Below are 21,740 nucleotides of genomic sequence, written 5' to 3'. Positions count from 1 at the left end.
AAAGTAAAAAAGCGTGCGGTGACTTCGGTCACTAATGCTCGAAAACAAAATCCATGTACTGCAGATATACGCTCATTCTACCCTGACTGTATTACGCAGAGTGCATCCTTAAAAAACGCTAATGATCCAAAGACAGTAAACCACAATCAGGGCTGTGGCACCACTCTGCATGTTTCCTTATCGGACAGTACAGTTTTAAGAGGAGAATCATTGGCGCAACTTTCTGATACAAAGTCTAGTCCGGCCCCAGCCAAAACACTGGGGGATGCAGCAGTGATTGACTTACCTTCTCCCGGTTCGGATTTCACAATACAAGAGTCACTTGCGAATCTTTCCTTCTCCCCCAAGTTGTTCTCAAACGGGGGCTATACGAAATCAAATCTTACCTCCTCCTTTCTTTTTCCCACACCGCGGCTGCGCTCACCTACGCAAAAGGTTCAATCGACATCAAATGCACCAAACATAATTGAACTAACCTTAGGTGCAATGAATTTAACGTTACAAACTATTACTACTCTGTTCAACACATTGAACACGAAATTGGACGTACAAGGTGCCCAGTTATTAGCTCTTTTAGCTTGGCAGGCTAAGCAAGAAACAGGGCGAGCACCTGCACACTCGACAAGTAAAGTGCCCTATCACCCGTCGAACAGTCCGATTGAATTGCCCTTAATGCCAACTAAATTGGTTACTGTTGCCACTATGACATCAGCTATAACTCCAATTATCATTTCTGCTAATGAATCGGAAAATACTCCAGCAGTATCAAATTCATTTGCTCAATTGGAGAATCAACTGTCCCCAATTACCATAGACAACTCCGGCATATTGTGTTCTTTGCCGTATATAGGACAGGTGATTAGAGAGGTTGTTGTTGTTAATGAAAAGGAGATAGAGCGTGACTCTACCAGCACACCAACGCCAGAGCCCTATACAATATTTTGCAAAAAAGTGACTCTACCTACTTTGAAGTCCAACTCATCTGGGAAAACAATACAGCAAAAAAGGAAAACTCTTGAGACTGGCAAAAAAACAAAAAATGTTAAAAAAAATGAAGTACAGGCGCCAACAAGTTCAAAACAATTCTTTAATAGGCTGACCATTCCAAACAAACATAGTCAACAAACGGCCTGTGCTATCACGAAAAAGTACTCCCAATTGAACCTAATTCGCAAAAATAAATTGGGCTCTGCAATTAAAGAGCAAACATCTGCAACGCCCTATGAGCCCTTAGACAATTTGATTAAAGCAGTTAACAACCATGAACAAGAACAAGCTGACCTGAAAATACATCACTCACTGACAATGTCAGAACCCAATGCGAATCTATCTTCTGCCAATAGAACTAAACTTCCATGCAATAATAAATCTAAAACAACTGTAGCTCGCGCCTCTCAATCATCTTCAGTAAATGAAGATGATTATGGACAAGACATGCTTATTAGCTGTCGTGCTGAAATCAGAAAGGAAGTTGATGCTTACATGAGCAGAATTACTGCAGCACCGATACTCAAAGCCCCCTCACTTGAACCACAGAAAGCTGACAATTTTCAAACGCATTACTCATCATTGAAACCCTCAGTCTCATTTAAACTTGATAAAAACACAGAAGTAATAGAGTCGCCTCCTCCTTTAGCTACCCACAATGATGAAATTGTTACTATGCTAAAAACTTTACGCTCGTCTGTAGTTAAACCAAGACCTACAGTTGCGCAAAACACTCCTAATAAACTACCAAGTAAATCAATTTTGAAATCCAAAATAGCAAAGGATAATAATATTGCATTAGTATTGGGATGCCGGCCAGCCCCATACCCGCAATATGTGCTCAATCGACAAAGTATATTACAGGTGTTCTCCGATATTCCGCTACTGCAGGATATTGTCTCTGCAGATATAGCACAGGTGGAGTTTTTTAATGACAACTCAGTAAGCACGGCATGCCTATGGTTGACGTCAAGAGTCGTCAGAAATCTCATCTGGGAAGCTAAAAACCAACTTTTGTCACTGGGATTCATACTACTTCTGGGTCCCACGAATTCATCTAATGGTTCTCTTAGTGCTGAAGCGTGGACTGATTCTGCCATAAGGGAACTTAATAAAGGTACTGTTTATATTGATAGCGATGTAACTTCGGAGGCTCCCTCCAAATGCTGCTGTAATTGCGATCCCAGGAGTTAACTCGCGCACAAGGTGGAGAAGGAAAGATTTGTCTCGTTGGTCTCATGGAACACGCGTGGTTTTAATCATTTGGTTAATAATACACAAAACATCTTAAATAATCACGATGTGATCCTCTTACAAGAGACATGGCTAACCACGGTTCCCTTATGGAACAACCACGAAATTCATTTTTTGCCAGCTCTCCAAGGAAATAGAGGCCGTCCGATGGCTGGTCTTATCACAGCAACTAAATTAAGCGCTAACATCAGTATAATATTCTCCTATATTCCTAACTCCTTCACGCAGTTGACTATTATGTCAATCGACTCAACCTTGTACGCTATAGTTAATCTCTACTGGAACCACAAAAGCATTGATAGTTGGAAGTTCTTGGGTGATGTTGCTTCCTTGTTGGATTTCACCATGCTTGTCCCAGAAATTCAGCATATAGTCGTTGCTGGTGATTTAAATATTCATTGCCTCCCCTCGATGGGCATATCAGGAGACTCAAATTGTAAGCTGTGGGAACAACTTATGCTGACGAGAGGATTTTGTATGGTGAATGAGAGTAAATTTGACAATAGTGAGTTGACTCATACGTGGCAACAGGGCAACACAAAAGCCACAATTGATTACATTTATGTGGATGACAGACTTTTCTCACAAATTCATTCTTTTAATATTGAAACAAATCCAAATAGTGATCATCGATTGCTCATGTTACAATGGGCTTCAAAAGTGACAAGAACCAAACGTAGTACAATGGTGAATTCGGGTCAATTAACAGTCTCTAATCAGCTGAATCGTATTATTTGGACTGAAAACAAACTAAATGACCTTAACACTACGCTGCAAGCTGCCTTCCGTTACTCACGGAATAATATACCGTTTACCCCAGTTCCCTATTATGATATAATACATCATTTTGCAGAAAACAGGGTACGGAAAAACTACAACTTTAAAAGATCACATGTATTTGACCTGGAGATCCAAAGCAAGAAAACTGAATTTCGCCTTAAAAAAAGAGAAGCCATGAAACTTCCATTGTGTATTAGGTTTACAATACTGACTCAAATTAAAACATCATATAGGAATTGGCGGAGGAATCATCGAAGTAAATTATTTCAACAAGATGGTGAAATGATGTTACGAAATATTCGTGATAGCAATACAGCCCAAATCTGGAAAGCCCTGACCAGCGCTGTCTCTCCGACGCAAACAAAGTGCCAAACACAGAGTGTTCCAGAAGCAAGATGGATTAGTTATTTCTCTAAAATCTATGCCAATCCGTCTGACGGTAAACCTCCTGTAAGTTCTACTCCTCTTAAACGGTTTCATATTAAGATTGATAAAACTGACATCTTACATTTTATCAATAAAATAAGTCAGTCTAGGGCGCCCGGCCCAGACGGACTATCAAACAAAATCTTCAAAGAACACCCAGTAATATGGTCAAATATTCTATATCATATATATGAGCATATTAATGTATCCCAAGAGCTCCCGGCAACATGGACTCACTCTTTGATAGTACCAATTCATAAAAAAGGTGATCGGTCTCTCCCACAGAACTATAGACCCATCGCCTTATTAGATGCACCAGGCAAACTTTACAGCCGCATTATTCTGCAAGAATTGAATAACTGGACCCTAAATGAGCTTAAAAGAGACCCTTTTCAGACTGGTTTTGTTGCAGGGCTAGGCACCTCAGTGAATCTAATCACATTAAATATGCTTAAATCTAAATATGCAGAACTTAATCAACCCCTCTATATGGCATTTATCGATTTTCGGGTAGCTTTTGATTCAGTCGATAGATCATTGTTATTCCAGAAATTACAGAACTATGGCTGCCCATCGTCATTGTTAACCATAATCAAGAAATTGCACTCGAATACGACAATGCAAGTTAGACTATCGCTTGATGGGTTGTTGTCTGCAAACATCAATACCATGAGAGGATTGAAACAGGGGTGCATTCTGGCGTCCACCCTTTTCAACCTTTTCATCCTAGACATTGGGACATCCTTTGAGAAAGTTCTGTCAGATTGTCCCAAATTAGGTGCACAAAAAATCACATGGCTCTTGTATGCTGACGATCTTGTCCTAATTTCGCAAACGCCAAGCGGATTACAGAACCTTTTGAATAAATTGGATACTTACACTCATACCAATAATCTAACTATCAACGTGGATAAAACTCAGATAGTGATTTGCCAAAGAAAAAGGCACACACAAATGGTGAGAAGTCAGTGGTTTTTGCGTGAAGTTCCCTTACAGAAGGTACCAAGCTATAAATACCTAGGATTACCTTTCTCTGGCCTTATGTCAAATCAAATTTATGATGACTATGTAAAAGCCAAAGTCATGACCTTGATTTCACAAGCCAAAATAATCCTATACAAGTACGGCAAATTCACTATAATGCATGTGGCAACCTTTTTCAATCAAAAAGCTGTTCCGATTTTATCTTACGGAGCAGAAACTCTGTTACCTCAATCTAGAACTTACTGGGACCGACTTGAAGGGAAATTTTGGAAAACAGTTCTGTGCTTGCCAGTGTGTACTCCCTTGTGTATGTTAAGGTATGAACTTGGTAGTATTTCCTTGTTTGGTCTAATTCTTTGGAAATTCTGCAATCTTTATCGAAAATGTCTTCTGGGTACACAAACTAACAATATGTTGGGTGCAATTGCAATGTATATTTGTGAATCCAATGATGTATTCCCCAAAAAGTGGACAAGTGAAATCATTAATGCTTTAGCCAGTGCAAATGTATCAATTGACTTGTTACTTAAAAATCCTGTGCTAGCAAAAAAAAGATTGTATTGGCATGATTGGAATGTAAGCCAAGAGCTATGTAAAAAATATGTAGATTTCGATCAAAATTTATTTCCTCACAAGAAGTTTAAACAAATGGCCTATTATCTTTTAAAATCTCCATCACATCATGTTCGTTCTGAAATGTTAAGATTGCGTTTGAACTTACAGGCCACAAACCAAATTCTAGCGAGAAGAGGTGCAATTCCAAAAACTGAGGCATTTTGCCGTTTTTGCAAAAACGCCATGCAATTAGAGTGCTTAGCTCACCTAGTAGTGGATTGCCCTGCTTTGAGTGACATACGAAAACATTACTTCTGTAATGTATTACAACTATACTGTGATCGCTCAACATATGAGATATGGATTATATTAATGACAAGCAATCGCATTGCTATTAACATCGCTCTAACGCAATTTATAAAAACGATATTACCACGCAATTTGTCGCCCATAGCCAATTGACAAATGTATTTTAAATTTTAGGATATATGTGATTTTTATGTATTTATTTGAGTCTCAACTTTTAACATTATTTGCCAATTATCCTTGTGAACTGAACACTGTTTATTATTTCTGAAACAAATCTGTAAAATTTATCAAATCAATCAAACATGTATATAGGCTATGGAAAGTATGAACAAGCGTAAAAATTGGTAAAGTGATATAAATTTTGTAAAAATGATACAGGTAAATTTGTAAAACTGGAAAAAATTAATGTATTTTGTAATGAAGAAATTTTTGAAAGGTTGAATGCTTTCAGCCAACCAAAATAAAATAAAAAAAAAAAAAAAAAAAAAAGGCAGTTAAGAGGACCCCAGAGAAAGAAAACTTGCATTTTGATTTAAGAAGAATCCTTTTCACAGATCCAAAAAATGGGGCTATCACACTGCTGGTGTTCTGGCTAAAAACAGTGCCTGTGAGGTGAGGTGCATGTACATGTTCAGAAACAACATAAAGGTAATATCACATCTTACATTTATTAATTACAGTTTCCACTACAAGTTTTAAAATTAACTAGTTTGACATATAGCATATATCTACCCTTAGTTAAAGGGGGACTGAGGTTGGGAGTTATCCTTTCCATTATTTCCATATGTGACACGCCCTGACTGTTGTTTATTTATATATTGTTCTTGTAATTCTTGAGCAACAGTCTGTAAAGGCGTACACAAAAGGACACTTTCTAAGTTTCAAATGCTGGGCTAGTTCAGAGTTCCTATTACCTCCGCCTGGGGACCTTAGTGTAATGTGGGGATGGTCTGTAGACACACTAGGTGGGAGACAGTGAGGGCAGGCAAGGTGATACACTCTACTCTATGCATCTATTTCTTTAGCACACCCTTGCTTGCCTCTTTCTTTTCTCATGCACATCCTCGCCCCTAAAGTCCAAGAATTGCCATGGGTTGTGCCAAAATAAAATGGAGCAAAGACAAGGCAACGATCCCCTAAACAAGTGAAACACTCTGTTATCACAATATCACACTATTAATTACTTAAGAGGTGACACAGACTAGGTGAATGCTGGTGTGCAGTTGCTTTAGTATTTTTTAGGTTCTCACTTGGTCTAGGACCGTTGGGGGCTATGGCACTCTTGTACACAAACCTTTTCTTATTTTTGTGGTATATAAGGTGGTGAACAGACACATATAGTTTACAATCCTAACTATCCGTGCATTGGAAACTACCCCAACAAAGCAGCTGCATAAAAATGTACAAAGAGTGTACAAAGAGACTTTAAAGTTATATACAGTTTTTAAAGTTAACTTTATAGAAATAAACAAAGATCTCTGTAGGGAATAGATGGCCTTTACTTGTTACGTGCAGCCTCGCCAGGTCTGCCTGGTGCTGCATCTCCTTGGAATCTGGCCCTTGATGAACTGCGGGCCTAGACAGTCTCTGTAGACCATGGTCAGAGGTGGCCTGGGAGCTGAAGCAGCTGCAGGGAGGGCCCTGTGCTTTAAATGAAAAAGGAAGTGCAGGCACTCACCAAGCTACGAAGCCAGACATTCTAGCTATGAAGCCGGACATTCCGTTGCAGCGATTTTGGTGAAGGCTGTTTGGGCACGGCACCTAGGGCACAGGCCCCTTTTAGGTGTGCCCTGTTTGCAGGCAATGCCCAATGAGATTAAATTAAGTGTCAAGGATCACACACTTCGTTAAAGCAGTGTATCTGGGATCCTTTCCCACAAACTTCCAGGTTGTTGTTATGTGTTGCGTTAAGAAAGTTTGAATATCGATATTAAATGAGACTTTCTTTTTTCGATATTAAATGAGACTTTCTTTTTTCGTATTGAACTAGAAGATGTCATAGCTGTAAACTAGGCTTTAGAAGAGGGGTTTTATTATTGTTTGCTTTCATTGCCTAATAAGAAATTCAGTGAGTAACTGGAGCTACTTGAGAGTTTTCAGTCGAAAACGTTCCATAAACATTTACATGTTAAGATAGGCACGCTAATAACACAGACACATCTTTAAAGTAATTTCCCAGGCTTTTCAAATAAATCCTTGCTCCAAGGGTCACCAATGGTATTAGGTGAAGAGCACTTGGCGTGACAGAGTTCCTCCCCTAGTGTGCTGAGAGCACAGTAGATGCATGTTTGTATCTCGTTTTGTTCTGCAGGGCGGCCCCTGAAGCAGCCATTATGGGATCTGCTGGTGGTGGAGGGAGGAGGAGGAGCAGTGGTCGAAGTGGACAGGAGCAGTTGGGTAGCAGTGCTCCTCTACTCTTTGAAATTAAGTTTTACTTTTCCTATACTTTTGTTTTTAAAAGAAACTGTTCCGGAATGGTTTTGTTTTAAAATAAAAGTGTAGGAAGCAGTGCTTGCACTTTCAGTGCAATGCACTGAACGTTCCCTTAATCAGCAAGCGCACGTGTTTCAGAATTTGTTTTGTGCGAGGGCGGGGGCATGGCGATGGGGTATGTGGGGAGCCTGGGCAGGCCAGTAGGGAACATAGTTCCACTTCTTTACTTACACTTTGACCACTGAGGAGGAAGGAGAGGGCACTGCTTTCCCCAGCAACAGCTGCAGAAGCTTAGTCCTTTAAGGTACTCTCTTTTAGGCATTGAGAAGTTCAGGTACTCAAATGATTAAAAATAAGAAGTGCAGGTGGACCGGTCCATTTAAAGCACTGGGGGCCACAAAAGTGCTCTGTTCTGGGCCACATATGCCAGGTGCGTTCCAGGCAATGTTGTTGTGCTGGTGTCCTTCCTAGGGAGACTTTAATGCCGGACTGCATATGGCAGAGGTTGCATGGATGATGAGGCATCAGGAAGGGGATCTGGAGAAGAACAGTGCTGGAAATGGAAAACATTTATTGGGGGAACCGTCACTTATTAGGAGGGGGCAAAATATAATCTCTATATAGAACCCAATCTGGGTAATTTGCATAAAAGCAAAGAGGATTATGGGAACAACATAATGTCCACAATTTTAAATGTTAAACATGTCTTATAGTGATTAATTAAGAAAACCTTTTAAGCGAATAATGGACTCTTCCGTTTTGATTGATCACAATACTCGCCCTAATAAAGAGATGTCTGTAAAGTTCAGGACATATATACCAGTTTCAACAGCTGCAAAGATTTATGTGAGGCTTAGACAGTTTCTGCATGCAGGCTCCAGTTCTGACGCTCGTTGAAGAATGGGTTGTGCAGCAGGAGCAGCTTGGCTCTACAAGGAACAGTTTTCTGCTCGGCATGAACGATGAATCGTTTGAAAGCAGTCTGCTAGAGGAGGCATATTATCTGTGAGAGTCGGGAGCAGGGCTGGGAAAAGCAAAAAGGCACCCACATATATTATCTTGGCTTACTCTACTTGTTGTGGTGGTTCCAGGAACCCTCATTACCTGTCCATGACCTTTCCACTTCTGTCAAGGGTGGTATTATCTTCCACGCTGCTTGAACTATTCTCAATGGGCCTCATTGCACGGAAGAGTTTACCGGTACTGTTAAAACCTTACCGCCTTACTACGAGGTCCCTTTGCGGGTTGGAGAATTTAACGCCTGCTTTTTGCAGGCGTTAAAAACCAACCCGCAAAGGGACCAGGGAGCTAATTATGGTATCGCAATTTGCGGTGCCGTAATTAGCACCTTCCCCATTACCATTATGCCCTATGGGGCAAAAATGGGAATGGGGAAGGGCAATGGCGGAAGGGGGAATTACCGCCCCACCAACCTTGGAATAGGGCGGTAATTCCCCTTTCCACCAAGGCGGTGCCGGTATTTTACCAGCATGGACCAAGGTGCTAATAGCACCTTGGTCCACCGCCGTCCGTGTAATGAGGCCCATTGTGTGCCATTTTAGAGTGTCAAATCAGTCTGTTGAATGTGTTAGGTAGATCATAGTCTATCCATTGACTCCGTGGTTCTATCTGTTTTGTTGTTATTTATCCTTTTCGCTAATACCCCACCATCTTAGAGTGTCAGGCAAATGTCTTATGCACATTAGTCATTTTGGTAAAAGAGCAAATGACCAGATAGAGTTTCCATGAGTCTATAATTTTAGTATCGAACAATAGCCATTCACAGTGTCAGTCATGCATACATTTGTTTAAAGTATCCATTTATTCGATCTCAAGGGCATTTTATCCTTACTTTTGTACTATTTGAAACAGGTCCAATTGTCGATGTTTTAGCTGGTGTCATAGTGACCCTAACTTCTACGCTTCAGACGTGCAAGTGACATGCCTGCTGGTATTTCTAAAGACAATTCTCTCAATCAAATATGAATGTTATGCCCTATCTCTCTCTCTTCCAACTCCTAGCACCAAGATACTCTCGGGTCTTAGCTGCGGGCTACAAATTTGGAAAAAAATAAATAAATACATATTTGCAGATTAGTGACATTCTTTAATAGATGACATATCTACTGATAATACATTGAGAATTCCATCGTTCAACTTTGATAATTAACTGTTGTGCCTATCCATCTGCTCGTTGTATCTTGGAAGCATCTTGTCCTTACTTTTATGAAGCTCGATGCATGGCTGACTATCAATGTGTGTCGAGTCATTCACATGATGCCATCAACTTCCTCATCTTCAGATCAATGATTATACTCAATGATTGACATGCCATCTGGCTTTGCGAAACGGGGTTACTGCATGGACAGCTGATGCCTTGTAATGCCTTCAATGAGGCCACTATGGTCTGCTTGCAATTTGAAAAAACCATTATTGTTCTCTAGGTTTGAGAAATTGAGCAATGCCATCCCTCACACGAGGGAATCTTTTGGCGTATTCAATAACAGGTCTTCTGCAGTGTGTTTGGCTGCCATAACATGTTGACTGTGCATGCTCAGAGATTGTTATTCTGATGCACAATAATTTGGTGATTTATTTCTTAATTGGACGTGTAGTCATCCAATATATCTTTACTTGCAGAGACACCTCAGCTGGAATCATTGTTTTAAATTGATTCTTTTAAAGCTTCTTTGTTTAAGATATTTAGGGGCCGATTCATGGAAATGTGGTCAGAAATCCTGTGAGGGTAGCGCGACGAGAAGGACACTGCACAAGCCTGCATGCAAAATAAAAAATGCGCGCCCTGCATATTAATGGAATTTGCTGCGCAAAGTAACCGTATTCACAAGTCGTGCCCGGAACGTCCCCCACACGCAAAGCATAAATAGCCAGAACAGTTATCTTTGCACGCACCCCCGGGCATGAATACACGCACCCATCAAACAGTGCGAGGGGTCCCCCGCAAGCAGGCCCGCATCTGAGGGACCCTGCGCATGGTCCCCTGTAACTGTTGCCGGCACACAACAACATGCATATGAAAAATCGTAACTCAGTCTAAACTCGGGAAATCTGTGTGCAAACCCACGTAAACAGTTCCTGCACCCCACTACATTGCATATCCGCACCCCTAAATTCGATCGGGACCCTGGATGCATACACGCACCCCTAAATCTGACATGCAAACCCACCTCCGCACTGTGAATCCTATGCGCAAGTGTACCTACGCCTGCCTTCGAGGGATTTGCGTGGCCATTCCTATGCCGAGAGGCTGCGCAGGTGTTTCCATGAATATGTGTCATTTGGCGCAAAAATGCGGCATGCGAGGGACAGCCCGGCTGTCCCTCGTAACGCCCACTTTTTTGCATGTTCTTGCCCATTTCCTGAGTTCCACCCCCTTCCCAGCCCACTTTGCAAGCTACACCCACGCTCAGCCTGTTGTCTGCTGCAGGCGCTCGACAGCTGGCACATATGTTCCCGGCCTGAGCAAGCTCCACACTAGTCCCAAGAAAGTCCTGTGCAGTCTCTTCCATGAATTGCCAGACATGGATATGCGCACAGTTTGATGCGCAAGTCCCTTATTTCCCACACAAATAATTCCATGAATCAGGGCCTTAATGTCTGACACACTTTATGTTGTTCTTGAATATGTACATGCACCTCCTGGGCACTGTTTTTGCCAGAGCACTGGCAGAGTGAAAATCCTTTTTTTTTAAGAAGAAAAAGGGATTTCCCTTAGGCCACAATGCAGGTTGGTTTCTCTATAGATACGAGGAACATTAGCACCAATAAGGGTAAGAAATACTGAAGTTCTTCCGCTCCTCTTTAAGCATGCGAACTAAACATCGTTTAATGCTTTTGTTTAGTAGTTATGTAGTCAAGGTGGGACAATGTTTTTTACTTGACAAGACTCAGTGATGTGTATAGTGGCAATCATGCCACCATGCTGTTACTTGCCAGCATTAGGAAATGAATGTCAGCAATCTCTAGAGTGTATCTGTCCAAACTCTGTGAGGATCTTTACAAGCTGTGGACAGGTGACCACTGTGGTTATGAAATTCAAACTGTTTGCATTATTCACAAAGTTGATTGCAGAGCAAATTAATATAGTGGGCCAACAAACTGACAATAATATGTTCAACCAGATCTACCACATCTGTGCCACAAGGAATCACAAAATAACCAGAGGTTACCCACTCAGAGTAAACACCCATTACCTCTGCTTATCTCTGCCTCCATCTGTCGGAAAGACAATACAATTCATGTCTGTCCATTAATACCTAAAAGTCAACCTCTCCTAACTGTCCGTGAACAACCCCAACACCCACTAAACATGCCCTTTCCTTTGTAATACACTGGATAACCAGCAGACAGGTGTACACACTCACTATGAGGAATTCGACCATCTGCACGGTGGGTGTGCGCTCGGCTGGGCTTTTTTGAAATGTTTAATTAAATGGAATGATGGTAGACTAACCTCAGGAAAATGTATGGGGCTAATGCACACCCATTTTCCAATGCTCACACCATGACAGATGCATAGACCCGGTGTACTCTGGTTGGACACAGCCTATAGACACAGTCCGTCCTGTGACATTTAGTTGGGATATGACATATATATCATACTTTAGAGTGAACTTCAAATAGGCCCACATGGGCCTGGCTGCAGAGGTTAACAAAGGAGACAGGAAACACCAACAACCTTTCATATGTAACTGTGTCAACTTGAAGCTAGCTCCCGCCCTCAGTGTCATTGGCAGTGAACTGTCATGTTGCGGGCTGCATGTTTACAGTAAGCCTCCCTGGTAGGGGGACCCCATTGATCAGGTAAGAGGATGTGGTTTGCAGGAACCAGAGAGTCTGATCTCGCACAGCTTCAAGGGAGACCTGCCCCCTTAAACAGGAACCACATAGAGATCCACACCAATCACTGTGGTCCACTTGGCTTTAAAAGAGAACTAAGCCCCTCTTTTGGCATATCATTTAAAGACTTCAATTGAAGTAACAAAGAAGAACTCAACCTTGTATCCTGGCTGAAAATACAGTCTGCCTTACAATTTCTGCCAGTGAATGAAGACCAGGATTTCCAAATAGGGAAGCAAGATCCCTACCCTAAACATCTCACAGAGAACAGAGGGCGATCCATAATCCAGTGGACCCTCTAGATTCTCCAAAACAGGCACCTAGCAAGCACGAGCGTGCCCTGCTAGGCTCTGCAGCACGCTTACTATGTAGGAAGTGCCAGCCTGTCCCTGAATCTACAATAAAGGACAAGGCAGCTGCCTGCAACACATTCCTCAGCTTTGTGACGCCCGTCTTAAAGGACGGCACAAGCACATCAATGAAGCTGGGAAAAGTGCCTCGATGAGCATCTACCAATGGCCAACTTAAAGGGGATTTTTGAGCCAGTGGCGTTCCTCGAGCTGCAACTGACTGCAACGCTGACCGTTGTCAAGCCGAAGTTGCTTAAAGACATTCAAGACATCTCGACCAGTGCTCCAGAAACTCTGACCAACACTGAGAGAATGATTCCTGCCCCGAATCGCTGTGTAGGACAGCCTGCAGCCATTTGTCCAGCTTCACTTGCTGAACTGTCTTGCTGCCTGATACCCGCAGTTGACTCCTGTCTTGAACTCTGTCACAGAAGCCTGCAGAGCGCCCTGAAGCCGACTCGATCCTGTCGAGCATCAAGAACACCTACAGCACAAGGAACCATTGTGTTTCTGCCCCTCTTCCCAGAAGGTCCCTAGAGACGTTGCTTTCTTTGTGCTGAAGCCAAGAAACCTTAACCGGTTGTGGTTATTAACCATATCGACTACTCTCCTGTCAGTATCCAGAGTGCATCCCTTTTCCTTTTTTGAAACTCTCTGTCATCTGCATTCCTTTACAGGGTGGGTTGTATTTCGTAGTGTTGCTAGAACTTTCTGTTTTGATATAAATAAAGTAGCTATATTTGATATAACCTTGGCTGGACAGTTCCTTTCATCATTGGGTAATACTTGTATTTTCACTGTGTTGCAACTAACCAACGATCCACGACCTTTTGGAGAAAAGCCTGCCGTTCTGTCCACGTTACCAGGTTTATAATTTGCTTGTCATTCCAATCTGTTCAGATCCTTTCGGGTGTATTAGAGGTGCTGGGCTGATTGATTGTTTAGAAACCGATATTCACTCCTGGACCACTGGTCCCCTGAAAGTTGATTTGTCACACTCACCCATCCATGAGGCTTTATCGGTTCCCACCACTATCAGAACTGCGTGAAGGAATGCATCACTGTAAGTGAGCTGGAGAAACTACTCATCATAGTGTAAGAGGGGACGGAGCCACTGGGGAATGTGTTGGTCCAGCCACAACCCATAATGCCTCCCAGAGGGTGGATGAAGTGGCGTTCCCTGGGCAAACCCTCAAATCCAGGCCCGATATGACATTTGTTCAAAATAATTAATCTAAAAAGATGCTCCTAGACTACAAGTTCCAGTGCACCTCCAAGGAATCACGCATTAACACTAGGGAGCACAACTATAGTGAATGTTTCTCAAACTTTAAGATAAACCAACAAGTAAAACATAGAATGTAGGGAGTATTGTCAACAAGGGAAACGTGTTCTTTGCACTTTAACTTCCACTAGGATGATGAAGAAGGGGCGATTTGCAGTTGTACTAAACAGAGAAAGAAACTATTCCGTGAGAAATACAAACATGCACAGTACCCTCATAGCAAGAATCAGAGCATCCCCAGTCAGTTGACTCTGCAAACCCCGCTTGCCTTAAGGATTATAAACGCTGCAGAAGTGCATATAGGTCCAATTACAGATACAAAATGGCATCCAAGGCCTGACCCTGCTTTAAAGGATTGGCACTGACCGTTAAACCATTTAGTTATATTAATACCCGACCAGTGCCAAACTAGAAGTAATAATAAAACAACATTTAAAATAATGTATCATGCGGTATTACACCAATCAGATCATCTAAAACAAGTTCGCACTAGGGGAGTATCAATTCTGGGCTGGCATAGGGAGTCAGTGACAGGCCCAGCACTATAAAAGAAGGTGAAGTTAGTCAGTGAAGGGGAGAAGACCGGGGAGGATTGAGACATGTTTTCATCCACTCCCTGGATACATGGGAAGGCTGTTAGTAGTGCTTTTATTATCAGCCATGCCTAAGTTGTTTGGCAAGGTCATGCCAGAGGTTCTACAAGAAAAGTGGATGATGTATTGAAGTGAGGACACAGGGACAGGTCCTACTTATCAAACCAGACTCCTGAGGGTAGGACGGAAGGAGGGGCACTTCGCTGAAGAGGCATGAGAAGAGGGACTGCTATTAGGAGGGTAGGAATATTGTCTGCCATAAAAGGACCCTAATTGAGAGGAGAAAAATACCCATTACTGAGAAGCCAGCGTAAATCCCAGGTCATGGTGAGACCTTGGGAAACCTTAGAGAATTCAAAGTTGGGGTGAAATCTAAGGGACATCTGAGTAATTGTAAGGTGTTGGCGAGACTAAGAGAAGTCTGAACGAATCTAAAGTCTTGTTGCCACCTTAGAGAAGACTGTGTCAATCTAAGGTCACAGAGATACCTGAGAAGGCAGAACCTTGAGTAACTCCAGAAGGAGACTGCAGAGGAAAGCATCTGGTACACGTTTGTCTTCTATAGTAGTGATGGACTTTACAAGCTGTGGTGGATCAGAAGGAGTGCACTGACTCTTTGTGGCCATTTCAGTGTTGGTTCTATTAAAGAATAACGAAAATGCCTAATTCTCCCTATGTCTAAGGCATATTCCTACGTACCAAACTAAGGTGCTCATCAGTCATCAGTGAATGTCCAAAGGAAAAGTGTCCATCATCCAAACTAAACCTTACTGACCTTACGACTTACCTAACAATTAAGGATAGGAGAATGACTCCCTTCTCCTCTAACTTGTTTCTGGTAAGTTTATTGGTAAGTTTCCCCTCTTTTGCCTCTTTAATACAATATTTTTAAGTAGTCTTTTGTGACTCTGTTTATCAGTTCATATAGTTCCTTCAGGGCTAAATTACAATCATTTCCTTTCCTGGAAATTGGTTTCTTGGGTCTTGAATAATTACTTGGATCATATAGATGGCTTACCCCTTTTTCCAGGGTGTTGATATCCAGTATCTGAGTTTCTCTCTCTTTATATTTCCTTCCTTCTTCCCCGGGTTAGAATATTCTATCACTTTAGCTTCTCTGGCCATTGATAAATATTCATGGTTGTCTTTTTCCCCAGTCATGTTTCTCTCAGTGCTGGTGAATTTTATAGTCTTTATTGCATACGTATGTCTCTTACTAAACACCCTGGTTCTCTCCTCAGGTGTTTGTGTTTTTAATGTAGTATCTTTTGCAATAGCTATAGTATTCAGGTTTCTCTTTTCCTCATCATTCCAATTCTTTACTATTCCTGTTATATTACTTCTGGGACAAGTATGAATGGTGACTCAAATTGACTCAAATTTCTCTTGTCATTATCATTCTGTTTTCTTATTTTCTCATTTTATTTACTGGGACGAGTATGAATGGTCCCATAACGATTGATATCAGGCCTCCTGGGTCTCTCATGTTCCCTGTTACCCGTATTGGTCTGAGGTAACATCACTGGTGCCTTTGTCCGCTCAGGGAAGGTTGGTTTCTTGGTTTTCCGACAGTCTCGCTTCACTTCGTCATCTCGATGTCCGTTTCCTTTCTCAATACGGTTTCCTCAGATCCTCTGATAACCGTTTAGAGAGGGGCGATTCTGCCTAATGGTTTTGTAGCATTTTGAGGGACCCTCGGTCCACCACGAGATCTCTGTGGTCACGATACCACAACTGCCTTCTCTACTCTTGGTTCTCGCTGATCGCTCAATGTCCCTGGTCCCTCTTGCAGCTTCTCAGCAGTTTTCAAACTCGTGGGTTGCCCCTGACATATGTAGCTCTCTGTCTCAGTTGACTGAGGCGTCTGCTTAAACTTCAGCTTCTTCATTCCATTTAAATAGACATTTCTATTTAAGGAGACATATTCATCTTCTAGTTGAAAATAACGAATGGTAATATCTTCTACCCAGGTTTTACATTGTATGCATTTGATGTATTCGGATATTCGTAAGTAGGCCATAAACACATTTGTGAGCTCCACAGAGGAATGAGAGTTATTGTCCCCACAGGAGGAGTCTCTCCTGGTGAGATCCTGCTTGGCTTGACCCCTAGGAATGGTGTTACGGAGCGGGCTCACCGCCGTAGCGTCACAGAGGGGGCTCCCCCCTGGGGAGGAGGGACGAATTCCCTCGATTCGTCACAAAGCATAGGTTTTTGAAAACCTTTGTTGGCTGGATTTCAAGAACTCTTTAGTTGTAGCTTTGATGTGGCTTAGGGTGAGCTTGGAGGCTAAAGGACTCATAAAGAATAGTTTTGAACCATAAACTGTGAACTTTGTTTGAATAATTGATTCCTTGAGGGACAGAGATTTATAATAACATGTTCAAAAAGTTTATGTTAAGCGACTTCATCTCCCGGTGCTGCAGGGAGTACCTACAGGACACTACTACCGTTTCCTTCACACTAGTTTATTAGTATTAAGGACTTTCCTATTTTGGTTAGAATATTTTCCAGATTCTCAAATAATTTTTTGGTGCAAGTGAGAGACGCGCTACCACATCTCCTCACTTGCACCAAAAGAAGTGGCAGCCCAATTCACAAAGGGCATCTGAATGAGCGCATCCAAGATGGGCCCATTGAGATTCCCTTTTTCCCCTTTTGCACATTTGTGCAGAGAAGGGGATGTTTCTGCGCATTTTAAGTGCATCCCAAATTCTCAAATGGGATGTGCTTTAAAATGCGCAGAAACGAGGGTCTTCCTCTGAACAGCCACAGGGGAAGGCACAAATCATAGTTGGATCATTTTTGACCTTGCCATGACTTGTATTTGAAGTGTGACAGACGCGGGTTCAACGGCGGCTGTCACACTAGCATTTCCATCGCTCATTAGGAGATGGAAATGCTTGTTTTGTTATCATTTCACAAAGGTGAGCCCTTTGATGGCCCGTCTTATTGAAATGTGCTACTAGCTACCAGGGGTGTTGCTAGGTCTGGAAAAGATCTGGGTCTACACTAATTTTGGGACTGTCGGGACTGGGGGCTAGCTAGCCTTTTTGGTTATAACCCCTGAGCTTCTATCCGGGGCTACAACCAAAAAACACGGGGCTGTAGCCCCCTCAGCCACACCCTAACAGCGCCTCTGCCAGCAACCACGTCGTTGCTGGGAACCTGTCATTGCTCCTGAAACTAATGTTTGCAAAGGGTGTGAACAGCACATCTTTGCCTGCTGTGTAGCCCTCCTGAAATGCGCAGGTCACCTTTGAGAATAAGGTGACCTGTGCATTTCTAAAAATAAATATGAAATCAGCGCATTCTCTGTGCTCCTTTCACTTGCACTTTTATGTGTGAATCCGCCCCACTGACCCCCATTGGGCCAGTTCATATTGGTGTTTTTCCGGTAGTCGATCATTAATTGAGAGTGCAATCACAGAGTGCAGGAAATGCAGCACTAGGTTGGAAACCAGAACTTGAAACAAGCCTATTGCAGCGCCCGAGCACAGTGCACGATCCAGTTCGTAGTGCACACATTGACATGTGTCAGCTATGCAATGTTTAGTCGTTCTTTGCATCTACAATTATCTGTTTCAAATCTGAGAGCGCAGTGAACATTTTACATATTTGATAACTGGGGCCATTTGTTCAAATTATATCCGTTTGCACATGCAAATAATAGGAAGCACATGAATAGGTGACGTTTCACTGGAAAGCAAAGACGCACTCACACCTCCAAACTCATTAATGCAACCGTGAAAACAAACAAGTGTTTTGTTTTAACTTGCTATAAATTAACACAAAACCGACTGGCTTTTAAGAATATAACATAACGAAAAATGTACTGGTCTCCACATGCTGTTTGCAGGGAAACGTTGGGGGAGGGGAGTGGGTGGATTGTAGATGCCAACAAGAGTAAACAATACAATATCTTACAAGCTAAACATGCAATTAAAATGATGTGCTAGCATCATGATGCAACCTAACATGCACCAATATCGTTTTTAAACAACTATGAAGCCAATCAACGCATCAAAGTGGGAGAATATTCTTTAAAGTCCCGTTTTCATCTCACATGTCCAAAAAACAGATGCATGTTGCCTGTACTAATCAAGCAATTCATCATGAAGCAGCCAACCAATACAGAAAAGCAATAGAAAAAAACACAATGGGCGCAATTTACAAAGCGTCCCTCACAGTGAGATTCCCCCTGTACTGCACATGCTGTATATGGCACAAAGTGCAATTGCGATTTCCAGCAGACATTATGAGCCTACACAATGCACCTCGCGCCTAAACAAGCACACCGCACACAGCAGCTTTTATGCTACTTAGGCTCAAACACAGAGCAAACCCGAAGGAGGAGAATGGGGTGGAATATGCAGGGAGACGCATTTTATCTTGATAAATTGGAATTCCTTTGGAGTGCCCCAGGAGGGAGTATTCAAATTTACATCCACCTCCACCAAAGTGCAAACATTCCCTGATTTACAAATGCATTAGCACCATCAGAAAAGTGGGGAGCCTCAAAATCTTTGCACCTGTCCAAGGCAGGAGCAAAGTAGAAATGCAGCATGCAAGCATGGGCAACGCTTTCCACAATGTACTACTATACATTCCCGAAAGAGAAGGAGGAGGCAGACGTGTTACCACTCCAGGACAGCCACCTTTGAAATGCCAGATGAGTCGTTGTAGAGTAGATTCAGATTTCTACCATATGTCATATTGGAGACGGCGATGACGTGGAATCCAGAATTAATTTCCAACACAAAACACCCACATGCCATAGCCCCATGTAAACATGGTAGTAGTCCTGCATTTATTTGCGACTGGCTCATTCCAGGGCATCACAGCTATCACAGGGAGCATACCACAACCAACCTAATCCAGATTGCTTCATCAAGTGTTTCAATGCCTTGCATCATGAAACACATCTACAGCCACACTGCAATGCCACATACTGTGCAGGAAAAGAAAATAGTTGCACAGGCCTTTCATGCTGTTACACAATTCCCTAACGTCCTTGGAGGTATTGATTGCACCAATGTAGCATTCCAGCCACCCTGCCAAACAGAAGACCAATGCGGCAAAAGGAGGAACTGACATTCCATCAATGCACGAGTCATCTATAATTCCAAGGGACACACCATGCATGCAAATTACCACAGCTCTATACAAGTGAGTTGCATCCTGTCAGGTGTATTGACCCATGTTCGAGATATTATGCTGCAACATTTGGTGCTGTGGGCTTAGAAAATCCAAGATGGCCGAAAAGCCCACATTTGCGCCAGAATCCAGGAAAACCGCACAGTTTTTGCACACACCAAAATAGTCGCCTGACCTGCCACCCACCAGTGCGAGCGTGATGGGCCAGAAGCGCCATGAGTGAAACGTGATGCCAAACGAAAAACAGCAGTGCCTGTTAGCTCAAAAAGCACTTTGAAATCACCTTTGTTTCTCTGAATGCAAGCTTAAAATGCCTATTTCAAACATTGCAAGATTTTCAAAAATCTTACTGAACACCAGCAGACGTCTGGTAGAATGAAGTCTTGTGTGCATACACCATCTGGAAAGATTAAGAGCCTAAAATTATGTTCATAACAAAACTGGCTGAGCTGTGCATGTCAGAAGCTCAAGTGAAATTGGATTTAAAGCCACTAAAATCGAAATGTTTAAAATAAATGAGTGACCTACTTTTGAGTGTTACATAGGTTGCAACTGTTTAAATGTCATAGATTTGAACTTAGAATCAGCATTCTAGCTGCATGTGTAAAAATTGTAAGTTTGATTTGAATGAAGAAAAATTGGAACAAAAGTGACCTTTGGCTGAAACCTGGCTTAAAGGGATTGAATTCTGCGCGGCAACTACCCCCGACAGGAGTTGAAACTTGCCCAGCAACTGCATTCACAGGCCTGGCCTGCCTTCTGCTGCCCCCACCAAAAGGAGATTACACATCTCTGATTGAATCAGGGGAGGGGTACCTGGGACTGCAGGGAAACAGAACAATGAACTTCCCTTGGCTCAAAGCAATTGCTAAATCAGGTCGTCGTAAATGGCTTCCTCTTGGAAGGAACTGGGAGGGGCACTGCCTCTGTGAGCCAGCTGAGCTTGGAGGACGTGGACAAACCAGAAATTCCCCCATGTGCTTTGGGACTTAACCAAACCCATCTGGGCCAGAGCATAATTTTAAAAAGATGGATAATTCATAGTACAAAATTGTCAAAATTATATAAATAATATCATTATTCCTGTGATTTTTCTGTGCACATTTTAAGAGGTGCTAGGACTCTGTGGTATGTTCTGGGGGTAGTAGCGGAAAATAGGGTATTACTCCAAATGTCTGTATGTTAAAAATCTGACATTTCATCATCTGATGCCCATATTCCTTGCGCACATTTGTGTACATTTTGGAAAAATGTAGATATGGTGTTCTGGATGAAAAGGGCAGAATCCTGTCAGAAGTGGACACAACATCTTACAAAGACAGGGATGGGATGGTTTGGTGCTACAGAAAATATGTTAACTGGACATATATTAGAAAAATTGTACATAGATACATATGCATTTGAATCAAAAATAGAATTTTGTGCAAAGTGACAAGGGGAGGATTCTCTGACCCATACACATACCTCATCACAATGACACTCCATTTCCTTCCCCCAATCAAGGGAGAGAGGAGAATTTGGCCAATGATAAGTTGTGAGGGGCAGGCTTAGTTATGCCCACTCACACACCCATTTTGGTGATGCAATTTCTGCTATAAGTAAGGATGGCAAGCCTTAGTGGGGAACTTCCAGATTCACTCATCACCTGAACGTTGGCGGGACGCTCTGCACAAGAAAACCAGACTCCAGATTCCAGAACTTAGAAGCAGAGGGCCTACTGCAAGCTGAACTCTTCTCAGCTGGCCTTCCAATCTTGCAAACTGATTT

Source organism: Ambystoma mexicanum, chromosome 2q, assembly GCF_040938575.1.
Source record: "Ambystoma mexicanum isolate Mex_15411 chromosome 2q, UKY_AmexF1_1, whole genome shotgun sequence".
Lineage (NCBI taxonomy): Eukaryota > Metazoa > Chordata > Amphibia > Caudata > Ambystomatidae > Ambystoma > Ambystoma mexicanum.
Note: the sequence above shows the minus strand (reverse complement) of the source record.